Raw genomic sequence first — 11,118 nt, 5'->3', positions numbered from 1 at the left:
TCTCCTTTAGCAAAATATAATTTTGCGGGATCGCATCCTGCCCCATACATCCCTGTGGCCGATTCGCTCTCACAGGGAGGGACTCCTCCAGGTGCCGTCCACTAGGCAGTGCCAGGGGGCGACGCCCAGGAGTAGGGCCTTCTCTGTGATGGGCCCGACCCTCTGGAATGACCTCCCCCCCCCGACATTAGAATAACGACCGATCTCCGCTCCTTCCGTAAAAAACTTAAGACCCACCTGTTTAACTTAGCAGGCCTGGCCTAACTGTAGCTTTTGTGTCCCTCTAGCCTATATTTTAAATTTTAAATGTTTAGGGATAGATTTTTTAGGTTGTTTTAATTTTTAACTATAACTGTACAGCCTATCATATAATTTGTTTTAATGGGTATTTATAATTATCTAAGTTTGTATATTGTTTTATTGTGGTCTGTACACCGCCCCGAGTCCCTTTGGGGAGAGGGGGCGGTCTATAAATTTAATAAATTAAATTAAATTAAATTAATATTTTACCTCTTTTAATTCCCCCCAAAATATGTCATTCTCTAGGAGGGGGGGGGGGGGCAAGCTTCCTATAGTGGGCAGCCCAACCTTGAATATGCATTCATTTGGATTTCTCTTCTGGGTGGGCAAGATTTCCTTTCCTGCTATTTAATTGGAAGGGTGAGCAATCCTGGGGAAGGGGGTTTCGCCCTTTGCAGAATCGCAGGCAAATGTACCACTGGCCAAAGTTTTTAGGGGTGGATCCTGTGGAAGTGACACAAAGGGCACCGTATACAGAGTTATTGATTTGCTCATGGGACTTTGTTTGACTTCCCGTATCTGCCTCTTTTAAACTCCCAAAAGACAACATACGCATGTATCTGTGTCCCAGGCCTTATTGGCTGATCTTGGAATTTTGGTGAACGCACGTCAGTAACCCAATCCCAAGTTGAATTTCTGCTTTTTATTCCTTTTTTTTTATCGCTTCTTCATATTGGCTCGGGACATTTCTACTTGAGAGACCTAAAACAGGATGAATGTGATTTTCTTGCTCGGGTTCCCTGCTCTGCTCCTCTACAGCACTGGTAGGTATTTATTTATAATACAATACAATAGCAGAGTTGGAAGGGACCTTGGAGGTCTTCTAGTCCAACCCCCTGCCTAGGCAGGAAACCCTATACCGTTTCAGACAAATAGCTATCCAACATCTTCTTAAAGACTTCCAGTGTTGGGACATTCACAACTTCTGGAGGCAACTTCTGTTCCACTGATTAATTGTTCTAACTGTCAGGAAGTTTCTCCTCAGTTCTAAGTTGCTTCTCTCCTTGATTAGTTTCCACCCATTGCTTCTTGTTCTACCCTCAAGTGCCTTGGAAAATAGTTTGACTCCCTCTTCTTTGTGGACTCCCTCTTCTTCTTTATTTATTTTTATTTTATTTATTTGGTTTGTCAAACATATACAAGATAACAGGTATATGTATAAACATGGACATGAACAAAATAAATGAGTACAAATAAATGGGGACAGTAGGAGATGGATGGTAGGCACGTCCCCTTTACGGACTTCTTAGGAATGGGGTGAGGTCCACGGTAGACAATTTAAGATTGAAGCTATGGGGGTTTGAGGATGTAACAACGGAGTTGGATAAAGGATTCCAGGTGTTGGCCATTCTGTTGCTGAAGTCACATTTCCTGCAATCGAGTTTGGAGGGGTTCACTTTGAGTTTGTATCGATTGTTTGCCCGTGTATTATTGAGGTTGAAGCTGAAGTAGTCGTTGACAGGTAGGACGTTGTAGCAGACAATTTTGTGTACTATGCTTAGGTATTTGCAGAAGGGATTCACTCAATACAATGGCTGGCTGACAGGACTTAAAATGGTGCTGAGTGGCAGGAAGCTGGAAAAACTCACCATGCAGAAATGGGTGAGATGAACTAGTGTCAGTGGTGGGTTCCAGATCCCGTCGCAACCTATACGCTGTGCACGGGGCTGGGCATCCTAGTCGGGCAGGTGCACTGCGTATGCTTGTGCATGCCACCGCCCTGCAACACCCAGCTGCTTGGTGGAGGTCACACAGGCGCCGCACGCTGTGCGCGTGTGCTCAATTGGCCAGTCACATTATAAACAGTTATTGAACGCAGGCAGGTGGGTGGGCCAAACAAGTCACCGTACCGGTACGGTGGCCGCTGCCCCCGGATACTACCGTACAGCGGTACCGTACCGTACCGCCCAGAACCCACCACTGGCTGGTGTGTACCTAGTTCTGCAGAGCATACACAGAGAGAGATTCAAGGAAAACTCATCCATATTCAGATGTTTTTTTCCCGAATTCATCTATACATGATAGGGGGAAGATGACTTAGGTAGTCTACTCTTCACCCACCTGATTCTTCTAGATAGATTCAAAACATCTCAGGACTTACTGCTCTGTTCACGATGTTCCTTCCCTGGGACACCCCATTCCATAGTCTGCATTTCCCATAGAATGAAGTATAGCCTGTACATAGAATGAAGTACATCCTTCAGCACTTGCCCCGTGCAACGCCTGAATTGCTCCAAAGAGACTTATTCCTGCTAAGCAACTTGGAAGCCTCCGCTTTTCTTGACCTGCTGCCCAGCCAAATCATTTGACTGGGGTTAAAGATAATAGAATAGAATAGAATAGAATAGAATAGAATAGAATAGAATAGGTAGAGTAGAGTAGAGTAGAGTAGAGTAGAGTAGAGTAGAGTAGAAGAGACGAGAGGAGAGGAGAGGAGAGGAGAGGAGAGGAGAGGAGAGGAGAAGAGAAGAGAAGAGAAGAGAAGAGAAGAGAAGAGAAGAGAAGAGAAGAGAAGAGAAGAGTTGGAAGAGACCTTGGAGGTCTTGTAGTTAAACCCCCTGCTTAGGCAGGAAACCCTATATCACTTCAGACAAATGGATATCCAATCTCTTCTTAAAGACTCCCAGTGTTGGAGCATTCACAACTTCTGGAGGCAACTTCTGTTCCACTGATTAATTGTTCTAACTGTCAGGAAGTTTCTCCTCAGTTCTAAGTTGCTTCTCTCCTTGATTAGTTTCCACCCATTGCTTCTTGTTCTACCCTCAGGTGCTTTGGAGAATAGTTTGACTCCCTCCTCTTTGTGGCAACCCCTGAGATATTGGAACCCTTAATTTTCCAGCTATTTGCTTACTAAAATTGATTTCTCCTCCTGATACATTTTCAAAGCTTCCTTGACTGTTTTTAAAGGGGCTCTAGAACAAAAATCCGTTGTCTTCATTGCAATTAAAAATAATCTTTGCAAAGATGAAGCTGAATTTCTCACAGCAATCTGTCAAAGATAGAGATTTAACCCTCCCTACATGCACGGTGGTTTAAACTGATTGGTTTCCAACTGCTTACGGTGCAGTTAAAAAGATAAGTAAAAGACCTGATATATTTTATTCACTATCTATTTTTTCCCTGAACCATTTGGATTTTCCAGTAATATTTTGTGCTTGTTCTTTCTTGAAAATATGAAAATTGTCATTGGATTTGGTTAGCTGTTATGTTTTATATACACTTTCTAATTTAGGGTTTTTATTTCATTTAGGGGCACAAAATTGTGTCTGATTTTGCAGTAGGAAAATGTTGCTGTACAATTAAACCTTTCCCTTATTTATGGCAAATCTCTGTCTACTTGAAAAACATCTAAATAGGGTTGTGGCCATCCACTAGATAGGAAGCATTGATGGAAAGCAGAAATGGTCTCAAGTCTGCTTGGGCAGGGGGGTGGACTAGATAACCTACACGATCCCTTCCAACTCTTTTGATCTGTAATCTAATCGGGAAGAGCAACTGCTTAGGGAAAACTCCTCTACCTGCAAGACAATTCTTGGTTCATATTCAAACTTGAGCAAAAGCACTTCAGGTGTTCTACACCTTTGTTTTCTGATTTCGTGTCCAATTTAATGCTCTCTTCTTCTCTGTCAGCCCAAGGTATCGTCTGTAGAGTCTGTGATTCTGGAAATGGCAAAGGTTGCTATGAGAAAGAAGAGACCTGTAAGACTTACTCTGGACAATGCTACTCATATGCAAGTTATGTCGGTAAGATGCAAGGATGAAAACCATGCAATATAGGAAAGAAAGCCAGCCACATATGGGGGATATGAATACAATTTAGTGCAGGCTAAAGAATCTTGGTTGGTGGTTTTAATATTTTTAAGAATGGTTCTGTTTAGGTTTGTCTAGGCCAGGTATGTCAAACTCAAGGCCCAGGGGCCGGATCCAGACCTCTTTTAGATGGCACAAGAAGCTGCAACTTATTCCATTACCATCTGCACACAAATTGGCCCTTCTTGTTGAAAACAGACATCAAACGTTCCTCCCTCTGTTCCTCCCTGCCTGCAGGCCTTACTAATTCTGAAAAGCCTTGCCTGGACTAACTCTGCCCGTCCCCAGTTTCCTTCAAGGCCAATGGAGTTGCTCTCTCACTCGCTGTCAGTTCTTGTTCCAGCTCATCTTCCATTGCAGAGTCAGACTCCGACAGGGGCATGACACCAGCCTTCATGTCCAAATTAGAACTGCAATTTATGGTCTCTTAGTTCCTAGTCCTCTGTTCTGACTTAGGCTTCCTGATACAGCATAGTTCACATGCTTAGTCCCCCAAACCCTATTTTATTTAAACGGCTGTGAATTATGGTCATTCACAGCCCGTAATGATTCACAGTCTGTGAAGAGTCCGACAGATGTCTGCCACAGGGAAATGCTGATAAGCACCCACTTTTATGTCCCTTGAAATGCTGCCAGAGACCTAATTGCCAATTTGTTTGGCAAGGCCAAACTTAGCACAGAGTCAAACAGGACTTCTCAGAGCTTGAACCGACTATATGAACGAATTGCTTCCTGCAAAGACTCAGGTCCGTTTACTCCTCTTTTATGCCTTATGGAAAGGGGCAATCATCTCCAAGCCTTACTCCCGAGTTGCCCTTTTCATCTTAATTGTTCATGCCTTCTGCTCTGCACATGCACACAGTGGGAAAAGGCCTATACTGTTCTTCTGCCTCGCTGATGTCAGACTCTGGAGATAGCACATAACTACCAGATGGCCCTGACCCTCTCTCTGCCTCCGACGCAGAGCCCTCATCCGAGCCTTCCCCAGATTCCAGGACTGGCCCATGTTCCTCCCCAATCTCCTCACTGTCCAACTCTACTGCCGTCTCCACAGGCCACTTACAGACCACGACATCCACCACCTTCACCCAACAGGCTTCATCTGTCTATCTTATCTTATCCCCTCCTGCCACACTGAAAGGGCAGCCCCTCCCACAGAGATAAGCACCACCAACAAACCTCAGTGTTTGTTCTAAAGCAGGTTCATCGGAGAGCTTGGAAACCTTTCAAGGCAGTGTCCTCACTTGGCAAGAGTTACTCAGCCAACGAGATTGCAGGGACACTAATAAGTAACAGAGAGGCACAAGAGAATTTCATTGCGTGCGAGTCTTCAAAACACTCTCCCGTGGTGTTCTGTATATTTAGATTGCAATGGTTATTGAAGGTGTGTTTTTACTGTTTTGTTTTATGGAGAGTCGCACTCATGAGGTGGGCAGCTATATAAGTTTGATCGATCCATAAATAAAGCAACTGATGTTCCCGGAGTAAGGTTCTGGGATCACTCCCAGGCAGGATGGTATGGGTGGGGCCAGCCAGGGGTGGGATATGGAGGTTCTCCAAACCAGCCATAACGTTAGCTACGGGTTCTCCTGAACCCGGGCAAATCCATAGCAGCCCACCCCTGCATATATTGTTTTTTTTAAAGGTACCTTTGTGGCCCAGCAGGATCCATTGGAGCTGCTGAGGGACTCAGATAGTGACGAACCCTATGAGTCGGCTATGGAGAAGGTGGAGGACCCTGGGCAGGGTTCAGATGCAGAGCAGGGACCAGAGAGGCTGGTTGGCCACCAGGAGGTGCCTGAGGCATGGAGCAGTGGGGAAGATCAAAGAGAGTTTGTCCCTGACGCAAGATTAAGAAGGGCGGAGAAACGAAGGCAATAGGTGCTCGGGAGACAAGCTCCTAAGTGATGATCAAGCTCAGGTGGTTGTGGCGTGGCCCCTCCCAAGACCGTATATAAGAAGGGACTTTGGGAGGAGGCTTTTTGCAGGACATAACCATTCATAGTAATCTGGAGAACTCCTTGTCTGATCTGCCTTCTGTTTCCTTTTTTAACAATCTGGAGAAGCTCTTGTCTGTATCTGTTGGAGTCTGGGTTGCTGCCAAAATCTTGCCTGTGAGTCATGTTTGGGCTTTCAGCCAACAAGATTATAGTACTGTCAATAAAGTGTGGCAAACAGCTAAGCCTGTGTCGGCGTTCATTACCGGACGGAGGGGGGTCAGAACAGGTACCCCTTTCACATATTTTTATCTTTCCCCTTATAGATGGTGACCTCTATTTCCTAAGGTATACCTGTATCTATAGCAGCTTTGGCAGTTGGTTTTGCAACAGAACAACAAAGGCGGATCCATATGTCCGTGTTTCAAGTTGTTGCTCCACTGACAAATGTAATGGAGAAATACCACCTTTGCCTCAGAACTGGAATTAAAGAACCTGGTAAGAATTGTGGCTGATATTCTCTGTGACTCCCCAGAGAATCTCTCTCTTTTTTTCATCTGAAGAACTTGCCAATTTATGATTGGCTAGAGAAAGAAATTTAGAAAAGGAAATAAGGGGAAGATACAGTACCCAGACGATACACTATTAAATGGAAAAGGGAGGGGAAGAGGGGGGAAATAGAAAAGAAAGTATTAATATACAAGTATATATTCAAGTGCAAGATATAAAGGGGAAAACATAGTTAGGCTAGATTAGCAAAGGAAAGGGAATAAGAAATGTTATTAAATTATGTTTGGGTTTGCAGAAATACCATCCCAAGAAAATAACTGAGAACTGAAAGAGATTCCCACAACAACAGAAAACGAAAGGAGGAGAGGAGAGGAAGAGGAGGAAAGGAAGAAAGAGGCAAGGAGATGAGGGTGGAAGGGAGAGAAAGAGAAGGAGAGAGGATAGGAAGGGGAAGAGGAAGAGAGGAGTAGGGAAGAGAAGGGAAGAAGGAAGGGAAAGGAGAGGAGGGAGGGAGGGAGAAAAGAAACAGAGAAATAAGGCGGTGTTAAAATAAGGTGGTGGGGTGGTACACAAAGCAACTCAAACTGTATATTGTAATCTTTTAAATCAGGGGTGTCCAAACTTGGGAACTTTAAGACTTGTGGACTTCAACTCCCAGAATTCCCCAGCCAGCCTGGCTGGGGAATTCTGGGAGTTGAAGTCCACAAGTCTTAAAGTTCCCAAGTTTGGACACCCCTGTTTTAAATAGAATGACAAATGTACAAGAATGACAAATGTAAAGAAGAAGAATAACTATGTGGATGTATACCTATAACTGTATGTAAGAGAATAAAAAAGTAAAAAAACTTTTTTTTAGAAACGTACTTGCCAAGAACATCTAATTTCTACAGCGTTCGTCTCTAACCTGTATCTTGTTTCTCTTTTAATCCAGGGATTAGCCATGGGGCCCTTTCCAGATTTTATTGAATGTCACTTGGAAACATCCTGAGCAAAGGATGTGGGGATTTACCCTCCAACAACATTTGGAGGGACCACACGCTGCTCCCTCCCTTGACTTAATGAAACTTATTCCTGAAGAAACCTGCGGGGGGGGGGGTGCAGCCTACATGGTGTAAAATACATATTTAAAAGAAATCCCATGAGGGCTGGTTGTACATAATAATTTCTCTGCTTAGCTCATGTTGATGATTTGGTGCAGTGATAAAAAATTTGGAAATGGAACCCTCTCTGTGTTGTTTATATTCTTCTCGTAATTTGCATGCTCAGGACACATCTACAAAATTCAGTTTGATGTGTATTTCAGTTACCTTTTTGTCTTGTTGTCTGTTATTTTGGATGTGATTAGAACAACAAACCTGAATCAACCTGAGCACCTTTTTCTTTCCTAAATTTTCCTTCCCTTCCCTTCCTACATTTTCCTTTCCTTTTTCCTTCCTACATTTTCCTTTCCTTTTTCCTTCCCACATTTTCCTTCCCTTCCCTTCCTACATTTTCCTTTCCTTCCTACATTTTCCTTTCCTTTCCTTTTTCCTTCCTACATTTTCCTTTCCTTCCTACATTTTCCTTTCCTTTCCTTTTTCCTTCCTACATTTTCCTTTCCTTTCCTTTTTCCTTCCTACATTTTCCTTTCCTTCCTACATTTTCCTTTCCTTTCCTTTTTCCTTCCTACATTTTCCTTTCCTTCCTACATTTTCCTTTCCTTTCCTTTTTCCTTCCTACATTTTCCTTCCCTTTTTCCTTCTTACATTTTCCTTCCCTTTTTCCTTCTTACATTTTCCTTCCCTTCCTACATTTTCTTTTCCTTCCCCTCCCCCTCCCTCCCTCCCTCCCTCCCTCCCTCTCTCTCTCTCTCTCTCTCTCTCTCTCTCTCTTTCCGAACACATCCCATCAGAAGGTGATGGGATTCTAGAGAAGTTTGACTGTTCTTGTAGCCCATCAAATAACATCTCTTTCATGCCTCTTTAAGCAGATATTTGGGGTGGGGGTGGGAATCGATGAGGTCCTAATGTTTTAGTTTCTGAGATAAATTTTTCATTGTAACTCCAAAGGTTATGCATGACATAGGGTAATATTACCATCAGCCAATGCAACTGGTTTGGACCAATTCACCTTAACCGGCAGTAAAAAAAAAAAAAATGCTATCGGGAGAACCGGGATTTCCGACTATCAGCTGTGACGCGTGATTTCTATTAGCTAGAAAGCAGGATTTCCTGGTTTTATGCCAATCTAAATCGCGTGGCACCAGGATCCCCCCCCCCCCGCTGTTCTACTTACCTTTGCAAGAAGCTTGATGGACCTGACTAAGTTTCAAAGGGAACTTGGGGTTTTCCCTGAGACTCTGATCCATGGTTCAACTGAAGCCTACTTGCATTGGAGTAACTCATTCCTGACATAAAATATTTCAGCCAAAATATTTCCAGAGAGACTTTCTGAATGTTATTGATTAAGTGCCATCAGGTCAGCAATGACTCTTAGTAACCACATAGGCAGGGTTGAAATGCTACCGGGTTCACCCAAACTGGTAGTTAAAAATTGATACTGGTTCGCAGAACCGGTAGTAAAAAATACTTTAAAAACTTTTTAAAAAAACTTCCAATGATCACACGTCACACAGCTGATCTTCGGAACTTTTTAAAAAAACATTTAAAGCATTTTTTTTACTACAGGTTCTCTGAAAACATGCGGGTGGGGGTGGGGTCCATTTTTGCTCCCAGCAGGCCAAAAATGGGGGTGGGGGGGCAAAAATGGGGGTGGGGGGCCAAAACAAGGGGTGGGGGTGCTGAGAAAGAAAGAAAGAGAGAGGGGGGGAGGGGGGGAGAGGGAGGGAAAGGGAGAAAGGAAGAGAGAAAAAGAAAGGGAGAGAGAGAGAGAAAGGAGAGGAAGGAAGGACTACAAACCTGTCACTAGGCGCAGCTTCAGAGGATAATCCAGGACTGGAAGGGACCTGGAGGTCATCTAGTCCAACCCTGCTCCAGCAGGACATTGTTAAAGTGAGTTTCTGTCTTTTGATCCCCCAGTTACATGACTACATAGTCACATGACCCCAACAAGCCAAGTAGTAAATATATATATGTATGTATGTACGTATGTATGTATGTATGTATGTATGTATTTGTGTTACAATCCCTGTTTGCTGATGAGAGCTAAATAGCTTGAAATAGATCTATACTAGTCTCCCTTTATTTATTTATCAGCACAAATACAACATATATATATTTCACCACTGCACATAGGTAGACATTCTCCATGCTCATCTGCCTCTCACTTGGTCCTTCAGCTCTCTCAAGGCTTCCTCCATCACCACTGTAACAAGAGCCCACCCATTTGCTGCTGGCCATCCTCTTCTTTTCTTCCTTTCCACCATTTCCAGCTTTAGAGCCTTCACCAAATGGCCAAGTCATCACATCATGTGTCCAAAGTCAGATTGAGCTTGGCCATTGTGCTGATATTTGCATGGTTATATTATGATGGTGTGCTTGCTTTATGATTGTTGTGATGTATTTCTTTATTTTGATGACTGCATGATTATTAATGTATTTGTATGTTGCTGTTGTTGAGTGTTAGAGAGCATTCACAGCTTTCTCTCCAAAATAATATATCTAAGGAAGAAAGAGCAAGAAGCTGCCTGTTCCACCAGGAAGGAAATTGTCCAGTGATTTAGATGGACAAGGTATGACAGCTGAAGAACTAAGAGGAAAAAGCATAGGGTTCAATTTGGTTAGGTGGAGTTAACAATGTCTGGGAAGAAGGACTGAGAAGTTAAGAAGAGAGTGAGAGGAACTGTAACTTAAGATACATCTATGGCTGAGGGAATTTTGGGAAAGTGGAGAGGGGCTGAGAGAAATTGAATTGTTCAAATATATTCTGTGCCTTTGAAGTGTAGCACGCTCTTAAGACTTCCAAGTCTGTTCTGTTCAAAATACAACCGCAAAGCCAGCCTTTCTATGGAACAAATGAACTTTCATCTTAAAGTGATTTTGTTTTTTGAATCTTGTTCAGAAAGCAAACAGTGTTTGGACATGTTGGTCTCCAGAGGGAACTATTCCATTAATCAGATATTACAGGGGAAAAAAAGATCCATTGTCTCTTCAGGCTAAACTTTGCTGCCTTGGGCTGAGCTTTTCAATAGCGAAGGACCATCCCGCTGAAAGAACCTCAGAGGAGACACAGCAATTAGATGAAGGACTCCCTATGGATGGAGCAAATAAAAGAAAATATCTGGAGAATGCAGGCATCGATCTTGCTACCTCTTGCATGCTAAGCAAGCGCTCTACCATCTGAGCTAATTCCCCAGCTGCCTGATAGCATTCTTGCACAATTTACCAAGAAAGAAACCAAGGTAACATTGAGAAACTGGAGAAGATTGGTGCTCCATGGTGAGAGTGCAATCCAACCTACCTACATCAAATCTGGAGCTTCAGAGGGATGCCTGGATTAGCACTAACCCTCACCCTCTGGTACTTCTGGCAAAGTGGGATGTGGGGATCCAGTCACTAGGGTATAATCATTAAATTATGGTTAAGGAAGAGTTGGATGACACATTTCCAGGGTAACATACAAA

At 43.4% G+C, this 11,118-nt stretch overlaps 1 long non-coding RNA gene across 1 annotated transcript; it reads left to right on the top strand.

Moving 5' to 3' along the window:
- The first annotated feature begins 793 nt into the window (after positions 1-793).
- LOC309382933 lies at positions 794-7,772 on the top strand. The gene is made up of 4 exons (XR_014173730.1): positions 794-1,064; positions 3,931-4,044; positions 6,374-6,545; positions 7,489-7,772. It is a non-coding gene; the product is annotated as an uncharacterized lncRNA (long non-coding RNA).
- Positions 7,773-11,118: the final 3,346 nt, after the last annotated feature.

This window comes from Natrix helvetica (assembly GCF_964273705.1).
Source record: "Natrix helvetica genome assembly, chromosome: 1".
In the NCBI taxonomy this organism is placed as follows: Eukaryota; Metazoa; Chordata; class Lepidosauria; order Squamata; family Natricidae; genus Natrix; species Natrix helvetica.
The sequence above is the reverse complement of the archived record's forward strand: the minus strand, read 5'-3'. Positions and strand labels throughout refer to the sequence as shown.